The sequence below is a fragment of the Nannobrachium achirus genome (assembly GCF_963921795.1).
Source record: "Nannobrachium achirus genome assembly, chromosome: 20".
Lineage (NCBI taxonomy): Eukaryota > Metazoa > Chordata > Actinopteri > Myctophiformes > Myctophidae > Nannobrachium > Nannobrachium achirus.
Genome location: NC_137827.1, coordinates 17,513,230 through 17,522,476, shown reverse-complemented (window position 1 = coordinate 17,522,476; position 9,247 = coordinate 17,513,230). Strand labels below are relative to the sequence as shown.

General features: G+C 41.9%; 1 protein-coding gene across 1 annotated transcript in view; it reads right to left on the bottom strand.

The window, feature by feature from the left end:
- Nucleotides 1-9,247, bottom strand: part of dnajc17 (DnaJ (Hsp40) homolog, subfamily C, member 17) — a 337,059-nt gene that overhangs the window by 20,550 nt on the left and 307,262 nt on the right. The window lies entirely within an intron of this gene.

Below are 9,247 nucleotides of genomic sequence, written 5' to 3'. Positions count from 1 at the left end.
GTATCATTCACCTTTTAATCGATACGATACCTTTTTCGATACCTGGGAATCGATACGATACCTTTTTCGACACCATTTTCGATACTTTTTATTTATTATTATTATTATTATTTGCCTTTTTCTATGGGCTATTTTATAGACGTTGGATCATTATCATAATAATAAACATTATAGGCTATTCTCGGCTATTTTCACAGTAACGAGTGTAGCCTACTAAAGCAGTCATTAAACTTTTAGTAGCCCAACTGTTACAGATGTGACAGGCAAGGGGTGCATTCAAAAGTATCGAAACAAGGTATTGTTCGTTTTTACGCGAAACGATACTCGATAGTATCGACGTCAGTGAATCGATACCATTAAAAGTATCGCCGACGATACCCAACCCTAATCATCATACCCGGAAGTTATGCGGGAGCGCCTACTGAGTGGCAAAAAACTACTTTCTGGCCTTGACAGCCCATACATCCACACAGAAAAGTCCTATCTGATTGCATTAAATGACGTTAAACAATGTTAAACTCACTTTGCCACTCGATTTGCCATTGACTTTATGCATGCGCATACCCTCTATTCTCCATGGGTCGTGTAATCGATAGGAAACATTTTCATTTTGAGGGTGAACTACTCATTTAATAAAGTATTCAATCAATCAATGGCACTCGGTGCCGCGCTGTGAGCTTGTAGATCTGCTATTTTTCAATAGCAGATTTTTTTTTGCACCCTAGGGTGCCGTGATGCCAGTCCAGGGGTGCCTCTGAATACTTTGATAATATCTGGAATTCATCAATATCCCTAAGTTTCACCATTTAGACCCTCTATGCTTAGTAAAACAGACCTGATTTGCACTGTACTTGATGAGCTCTTTTTCCATCTACCTCGAAACTCTCTTCACCAAAAACAGCAGATCTACAAGCTTGTGAGCTTCCACCTGAGCTTCCACCTGATGATCAACGACCTGGACCACCTGGTAATATCTGTGGCGTAAGAATTGCGAACGGAGTGCCTTAACGAAAACATGGGTCATTGTCTCCACCAGGCCGAACGGCACGGGGAGACTATGTTTTGCACCCTGTCCGTCCGTCCGTCCGTCCGTCCGTCCGTCCGTCCGTCCGTCTGTCCGTCTGTCCCGTCCTTCTGCTGCTGCACCGATCACACTTATTTAAAACTGAGGATTTTACAGTGCAGATTGGGGTCCCCAAAAAAAAAGAAAAAGAGAGAAAATGTAAAAAGTAAAACTTTTTGTTTTAAGGTTGAACATCACTGATCTATTGTGTCCTGGGTTGCTCTAGTTATGGAGGGCATTCAGGCAGGGTGCGTGCTGGTTGTAATGAAGCCCACCCCGCCCCAGGGGTCTCGCTGATCAATAAACACTGGGACAGCTGGGGGTGGAGGCTGATGATACTCTGCATTCTCTCACAGAACACTAGCAGGGAGTCAGGGACGTGCAGAGAATGTTAGAGAGACATGGGTTAACATTTCTTTTTGCTTGGAGGTCGGCTATTTTCGGTGTGTGATACCACACTGAACTAAGTATAATTAAGTCAATACTGGAGATGTGATATAACAGCATACACAGGGGCAATTCACTCTTTGTCAGCCTTCTGATTGGTTCCTGACTGACCAAACAGCAGGCTCTTTCTGCCTTGTCCCGCCGTGGTTCCGCCTTTTTTATGTTGAAGTTGCAAAAACATATTTTTTGGAGAAATACAAACATTTAACTCTTTGAGTGCCACCCCTTTCACCACTAGAGGGCGCCCAGTGACCAGAGAAAATCCCATAGAGATATGCTGGTATATGCAGGTATATGCAGAAGCCCTGCAGCCATGACTTGCCTGAACACTTTCCTTTGTGCATGTACAGGAAGAGGATGAAGTTAGCTTGAAGTTAGCTATTGGCTACCAAGCATTTTAGAAGCCTTATTTTCGTCAACTTAGCCATGATTAAACCTTGCACACCTCATGCATGGGAAAAAAACAGAGAAGAATGAGCTCTAAAAAATCCAATGCAATCCTGGATTGCATTGGAGTGGATTTGTGCAGTTTGTTCACAGCTTTCAAACAAAAAAATCCGATTGGAAATCCGTTCAGGCATTCTTGAGATAATCGCCATTATGTTTTACATGTTATGTAAACAAACATGGCTGCCCTGTATGTTAGATGGGGTTGTATGGGGGTGGAACATGCAAAATCGCGATTGAAATCATGTTCACCAGATTTGATGGGGTCCAAAAAAAAAAAAAAAAAATTCAAAAAAAATCTTTTCCAAAAAAAAAAAAAATTTTTTTTTTTTTTTTTTTTTTTTTTTAAAAAAAAGCCGAACTTGTTCGGGATCGGCACACTGCGATACGCTAATAAAGCCGAACTAGTTCGGGATTGGCACAACATTCCCAGTCACTATACTGCACCTGAGGCTCCTTTTTACTGAACCCAAGTTTAAAATGAAAATGTAATACACAAAATATCAATAAAAAGCAACTGAATTTCAATGGTAGTGAATGTAGAGAAAGGTATTCAGGTATGGCATGGAAAGGGGGGCTTTTGCATTTCTTTCACCATAGTGAAAACTGCATTCATTGTCTGGAGAGAGCACTCATTACAGACAGATAAAAGGGCAGGGGCTCAAGCCCCCTTTGATGTCTATGTGTGCACGTGTCTGAATGCTAGTGTCACCCACCCTGCCCCCAAACGACTCCTCTTTCTGTCCCAGTTAGGGCTGCGTGGGCGACTTCTGACTTCAAAACTATTTCACCATTATTTCTAGCTTTGACCTCGATTACAATTAAAGCACGATTACTAAAAAAAAAAGTAAGAGAGAGAGAGAGAGAGAGATATAAGTATAAGAGTTTAGGTATTACATTTAGTTTGACTCGGTTCCAACGATAAATAAATGCATCACTATGCGACGAGTTGTGAGCTTGTAGATAGGCGTTTTTTTTCTTCACTTTTTTTGTACGCCAACCGGTTATTTGATTAACCTACTTGACCAAGATCGGTTTCGATATATTTTCGGTTAATTGCCCTGCTCCCGGTCGTCACAGATAATATTGATTTTGAAGACTGACTAACATGGCGAGTCATATCTTGGTCACTTTTGTTCTCATGTTTTGTTTCTTTTTCTTGACCACAAATATTAAGATGTAATTTTTACGAATATTAGACAGATGCTGTGTTCGTGGTTTAGTTTCTTGACGTACTATTGTCTCTCTCTAGATTTGTCTTTGATTTCTTCATGAAATTATTGAAAAAAAGATTTGAATTTTGTTTTAAATTCATGAACATTTTTGGGGAATTTCTTTTTGGAAAAAAAATAAATTAAGGTACCAATAAAAATGTGTCCGCGACCCACAAATGGGTCCCAACCCACCGTTTGGGAAACAGTGTCCTAAATGTCTAAATGGTAAGCGTTATCTCACACCACTGAGCTGTGTGAGAAGTCACGGCTCCCTGGTTCCTGTGTCCACTCTGAATGGGCTGGACATGTGGGTCTGGAAGGGCTCCAGACCACCTGTAGCCGCTCCAAGGAGGTGGACATGCACTGGGGAAGAGGGGATTGGCTTTCTCTCTCTCTGGTCCAAGGAGGTGGACATGCACTGGGGAAGAGGGGATTGGCTTTCTCTCTCTCTGGTCCAAGGAGGTGGACATGCACTGGAGAAGAGGGGATTGGCTTTCTCTCTCTCTGTATGATATTGGAAACCTGATCCCTCTGTGAGAGTGACTGCCGAAGATGAAAAAACAAAGATGGAGAGAAGTGGAAGCATTGATAGCTACTTCCTTTTGTTCACAAGTGAAACAAAGGACCCCCCATACGCGCGCGCGCGCGCACACACACACACACACACACACACACACACACACACACACACACACACACACACACACACACACACACACACACACACACACACACACACACACACACACACACACACACACACACACACACACACACACACACAATGTTATTGTGGAGAAAAGAAACGCCAAGATGTAATTACTAAAGGACAGGACCGAATCCATCATGAAACAGGACAGTATACAGACATTGCATTGTCATTATGAAGCTAATTAAAACTCTTGGAAGTGCAGCAGGGCACATAGAGGCATGTCCATATACTGTATTGACATAAGATTGATTGATCGAATACTTAACAGTTTGCAAATAGTACAGTGGTGCTATTTGCAAACTGTGTTTGTATATCCTGATGATAATACAAAAAGACCCAGGGCTTGTTTCCATTGTGGTCCTGTGTATTCAATTCATCAAGTTAGTCTGTGTAATATGTTAGTGTTCATAGTAGTATGTCATGAAGCTCAGGAGTAGTTATATTCTGCTGGCCATGTTGCAACTACACAGAGAATCTAAATGTTTTAAACCTGTATTGTCCCTGACATGTTCATTTTCTGAAGAAAGTTGCTGCTGTCATCTTTTGTCTCAAATTATGTTACAGTGCTGTTTTTCATGGGTCGCGAGTAAATATACTTTCATTCCTATATTAAAACTATTTCAAAAGATTTGAAAAAGTTTTAAAAAAAAATGTTCATCAATTCTAAACAACTATCAAACCCAACATTTCCTCAATTAAAAAAACAATTATAACATGTTTAAATCCATTTCATAAATAATAGTGAACATAGCAGATCTGCAGCTTGTAGCTAGCTATTTTCACGAGTTCCGATCAAACGTCGAATTGTCCTTTGGGTCTTGAGCTAATGTGTTTGGGAGCCGGTGTCACAAGACTCGTTCTCCTTAATTCCATTAGAAATACGAGCCTTTAGGTAAAATCATCTGTTTGCGTCTCCTCATCTTGAACCCCAAGGTGGGGACAAGAGTTCATGCTGGGTTTGCTGGCTCGTGGCCAAATCAACAGGCTTGTAGCCCTGGCTACACCCGCCTGACCATTAATATTTATCTCTTCGGTCTGAGGTGGTGGAAAAATACACAGCCCAAAAATATCTGTCTTATACATCTGTGCTTTGAATCAAGGTTTGAGTCACCTACTTGTATTTTCAGTTCAGCAGAGAAAAGGGATACACAACAGATGGTAGTCAAATGCACACAGATAAGATTGTGAAGAGATTTCATTTGTCACATGCTCATACAAGTAGGCTATGTGCAGTGACATGGAGGTGTGGCAGACTCCTGCCACGCTGTGTTAACCATGTCAAATATATAGCTTATATGAGGCAATATACAAGTAGGGTAATAAAAAGGCTTAATAAAGATAATAAAAGTTAGAATATAAGTACAGGTATATGTGGTAATAGGTAATACAGTGTGGGCAATTAAAATGACAAAAAAACAGCATTAAAACTGTATACTGTACACAGACACTGGTGTAGAAAAGAACCACAGACTTGCATATAATTCATATACAATTAACATTTTTGAAATTGCACCTGTCTCTGAGGTAAAATATCTACTGTAACTTCATGTTGAAGTCAAAAAGAAAAGATACAGAAAGTACAGTATATTAACAGATACAGTACATTGGCAACCGAAGAATATGCATTCACGCAGCATAAGGATGACCAATGTATTTACTGTTCAACATTATGTGGTGAACTGTAGCAATTCTGAGAGTACATACAGTACAATATGTAGAGATGTGCAAAACATAATACGATATTGCTGATTACTGTTGGTTAGGATAACATTCATTACAAGAAATTACAAGGTAAAAGAAAAATCTTGAAACATTTAGAAAAAAAACTCTAGTGGTTAAAGACAGTTGGGTCCTTGTTCAGAGGATCAAATCAGATTGTGTTGTGTTTATGCATTTTACACACTGGTATAGTGTTTCCGGAAGCCTTGGCTTGGAGTGTGAGCTCTCTTTCTTTCTCTTTTGGCATTTCATACACCAGTGAACTGTACTGTCATGAAACTGTACCTTTTCCTATGCAAACTTCTAATAAAGTCTTCAATCAATCAATCAAAACCCCATAAAAGGGGACAAGGACTGCAGAGATCTCCATATATGGGCACATATCCATTTTACATCACACTGACACACATGGGCTTGGTCCTACAGATGCCATCAGTGTTCTCCATATTCATGGATCTCCATATATGGGTATCAGGGATCTCCATATATGGGTATAAAAAGGACACAGCCTTCTCCAAGGGAGAACTGTAAAGGTTTTCATTGTTGATTATGACGAGGGCATTACTGACAACATTTCTTATAGCGAACTCCTTTAGCGGCGCCCGAACTGTGCAAGCACAGCGACAGGCAGGTCACGCTGCATTCAGGGCCAACATCAGGGCGAAGGAGACATCGGATAGGCGAGCCGAGCGGCAGGCAAGTGACAGCGTGCACCAGCAGGAACTTCACTGTGCACGACTGGAACAAGTGCGCCATGCCAAACGGAATCTAGCACGGTATCAAGATACTGACTTATTTCAAGAGGACCTACATGTTGATTACAGACACACGCTGAGCAACACTGTTCTATTTCGTTCTACTTCTATGTCCCAAATGCTCATATTGCGGTGCCTTTGTATGGAAAGAGGAGGGTTTCTGCTGCAACTCTGGGAAGATTGACCTTACATATGACTCCGAAAATCACAATCCAGGGTCAGTCCAACAAAGCCTCCACAAGCTATTATGGACCTTTTCCTTGATCAGAAATGTGTGAAGCGTGCAAGACAGTACAACAATGCACTGTCAATGGCAAGTATCGGTTTACGAGAGATAGCTATACCTGGAAAAAGGACTACATCTAACATCACGTACGCCATATGAGTCAGCTGACATATGGGCACAAAAAGGACACAGTCAGAGGCACAGACAGATACAGAGATCACCATAATGGGCATAAAGGGACACAGACAGACAGATACAGAGATCTCCATATATGGGCATAAAAGGGACACAGACTGACTGATACAGAGATCTCCATAAATGGGCATAAAATGGACACAGACAGGCAGATACAGATATCCCCTTTTTTGGGCATAAATGCACGCAGGCAAACATAGATGCCATAAATAGGCATACTGTATGTCCGATAAGCTTGATCCTTTACTTCCGGGTTTGGTCATCAACTTGATTCAATGATTCAACTAAATTCACAGATGGATGAATTGCAACTGTCAGATGTGCAAATCGGCGTTATTAGGATTGATGTCATTGGTTTGTGTTGTGTGCATGACGTCAGACCAGAGCTCTGGTCGACCTGAATAAGATGTGACGCCGTTTCTAACCGTCACATTTAGTCTGCGTGTGACCGTGAGGGACTCTTTAAAGACAGATTGTACTTTGAGTGTCAGAGGCTCAGGGACATATAGAGACGTATAGACAAAGAGATTGACAGAGAATATATTACCAAGAGACAAAGAAACACCTTCAAATATATAGTCCAGGTAGCAGCGGGCGGTGGCCATGAACCATTCTTCCAAGACCCTCCATGAAGACATGAGAAGGAGATACAACAACCTCTACCGTCAAATGATGAGCAATGGACAGCTGCCCTCATCTTCCTGTCCGACGATCACCAGCTGTGTAACCAGCCAGCAACAAGGAGGCACAGACAAACCGAGATCTTGCGAGGACTTCAACGCAGCCAGGAAAAGTAAAGAAACATTTGATGACCTACACAGGAATGAAAACCTCTCATGTGATGTGAAGAGTTTCATTGAGGTATCGGAACAACACGTCCAGCATGTCCACACCAAAGAGAAACCTTTCCAGTGTAAACACTGTGACAAGGGTTTCAGTCGGTTAGCTCTCCTGAAGAGACATCACCTTGTCCACACTGGAGAAAAACCTTTCTGCTGTAAACTGTGTGACAAGAGTTTCAGTCAGTTAGCTCTCCTGAAGAGACATCACCTTGTCCACACAGGAGAAAAACCTTTCTGCTGTACACTATGTGACAAGAGTTTCAGTCGGTTAGCTCTCCTGAAGAGACATCAGTGTGTCCACACTGGAGAAAAACCTTTCTGCTGTAAACTGTGTGACAAGAGTTTCAGTCAGTTAGGTCACCTGGAGACACATCAGCGTGTCCACACTGGAGAAAAACCCTTTGTGTGTAAACAGTGTGACAAGGGTTTCAGTAGGTTAGATCACCTGAAGACACATCAGCGTGTCCATACTGGGGAAAAACCCTTCGTCTGTAAACAGTGTGCCAGGAGTTTCAGTCGGTTAGGGACTCTGAAGGACCACCAGCGTATCCATACCAGGGAAAAAGACGTTCTAGTGTAAACAGTGTGACAAGGAAAAAGATAAAAAATATCGTTCTCAATAGAAGCGGAAGGTAGCGTCCACACTGGATGCTACCATCCACTCTCATCCACTCCCATCCAGTTCAAATTGAGAAATGTCCATGATTGGTCAGGTTTCAATTACTATAATTACTATAAAATGGGCAGAGAAAAGGTATGTGACAACAGACAGAAACCATTATCCTCTAGCAGCTCCGATGGATGGCTCCTCACTGGCCTCCTAGCATGTGCACTTAAACCTCTCCAACTGATCCAAAATACAGCGACACGACTGGTCTTCAACCAGCCAAAATTCTCACATGTCTCCCCCCTTCTCCGCTCCCTCCACTGGCTCCCGGTTGCGGCCAGCACTGAATACAAAACACTGATGCTGACCTTCAAAGCAGCCAAAGGTATGGCTCCTCCATACCTCCAAAACCTGATCAACCCCTACAACCCCACCCGTTAACTCAGATCAGCCAACACAGGGATGCTGACAGAACCCTCGCTAAAAACCCCAGGGAAAAAATCCACTCGTCCTAGACAATTAGACGTCCTGGCCCCCAAACTATGGAATAAACTCCCTGTCGCACTTAAAACAACAGACTCACTCCCTAGCTTCCACCATGGACTGAAGACTCACCTCTTCAAACTCCACCTAAACCCATAGCACAATTGTGTAACACTCCCCCTTCCCTCAATGACCATACATGAAGCTAGATAGCATTTTTAGGTTTTATAAGTTTTTTACTCAGAAAGATAGGAAACTGAGGGCAGAGAGAGCGGAGACATGTTTACAGACTGTTTCATGATGTTATTTTTGCATAGTACTGTGTTTATTTGTCTGTCATTCAATGTTTTTTTTATAAATGGAGTACAGAAGGACCCCAATGCAAACAAGCCATTGTGCTTTCTTGTGGTTTAAATCCTTTTAGTAGACCTTGTATCTGAACTGTACTGTCCTATACTTTTTCCTATACAAATAACTTATAATAAAGTATTCAATCAGTGTACAAGATACACTACACCACTAAGATACCCATGTACA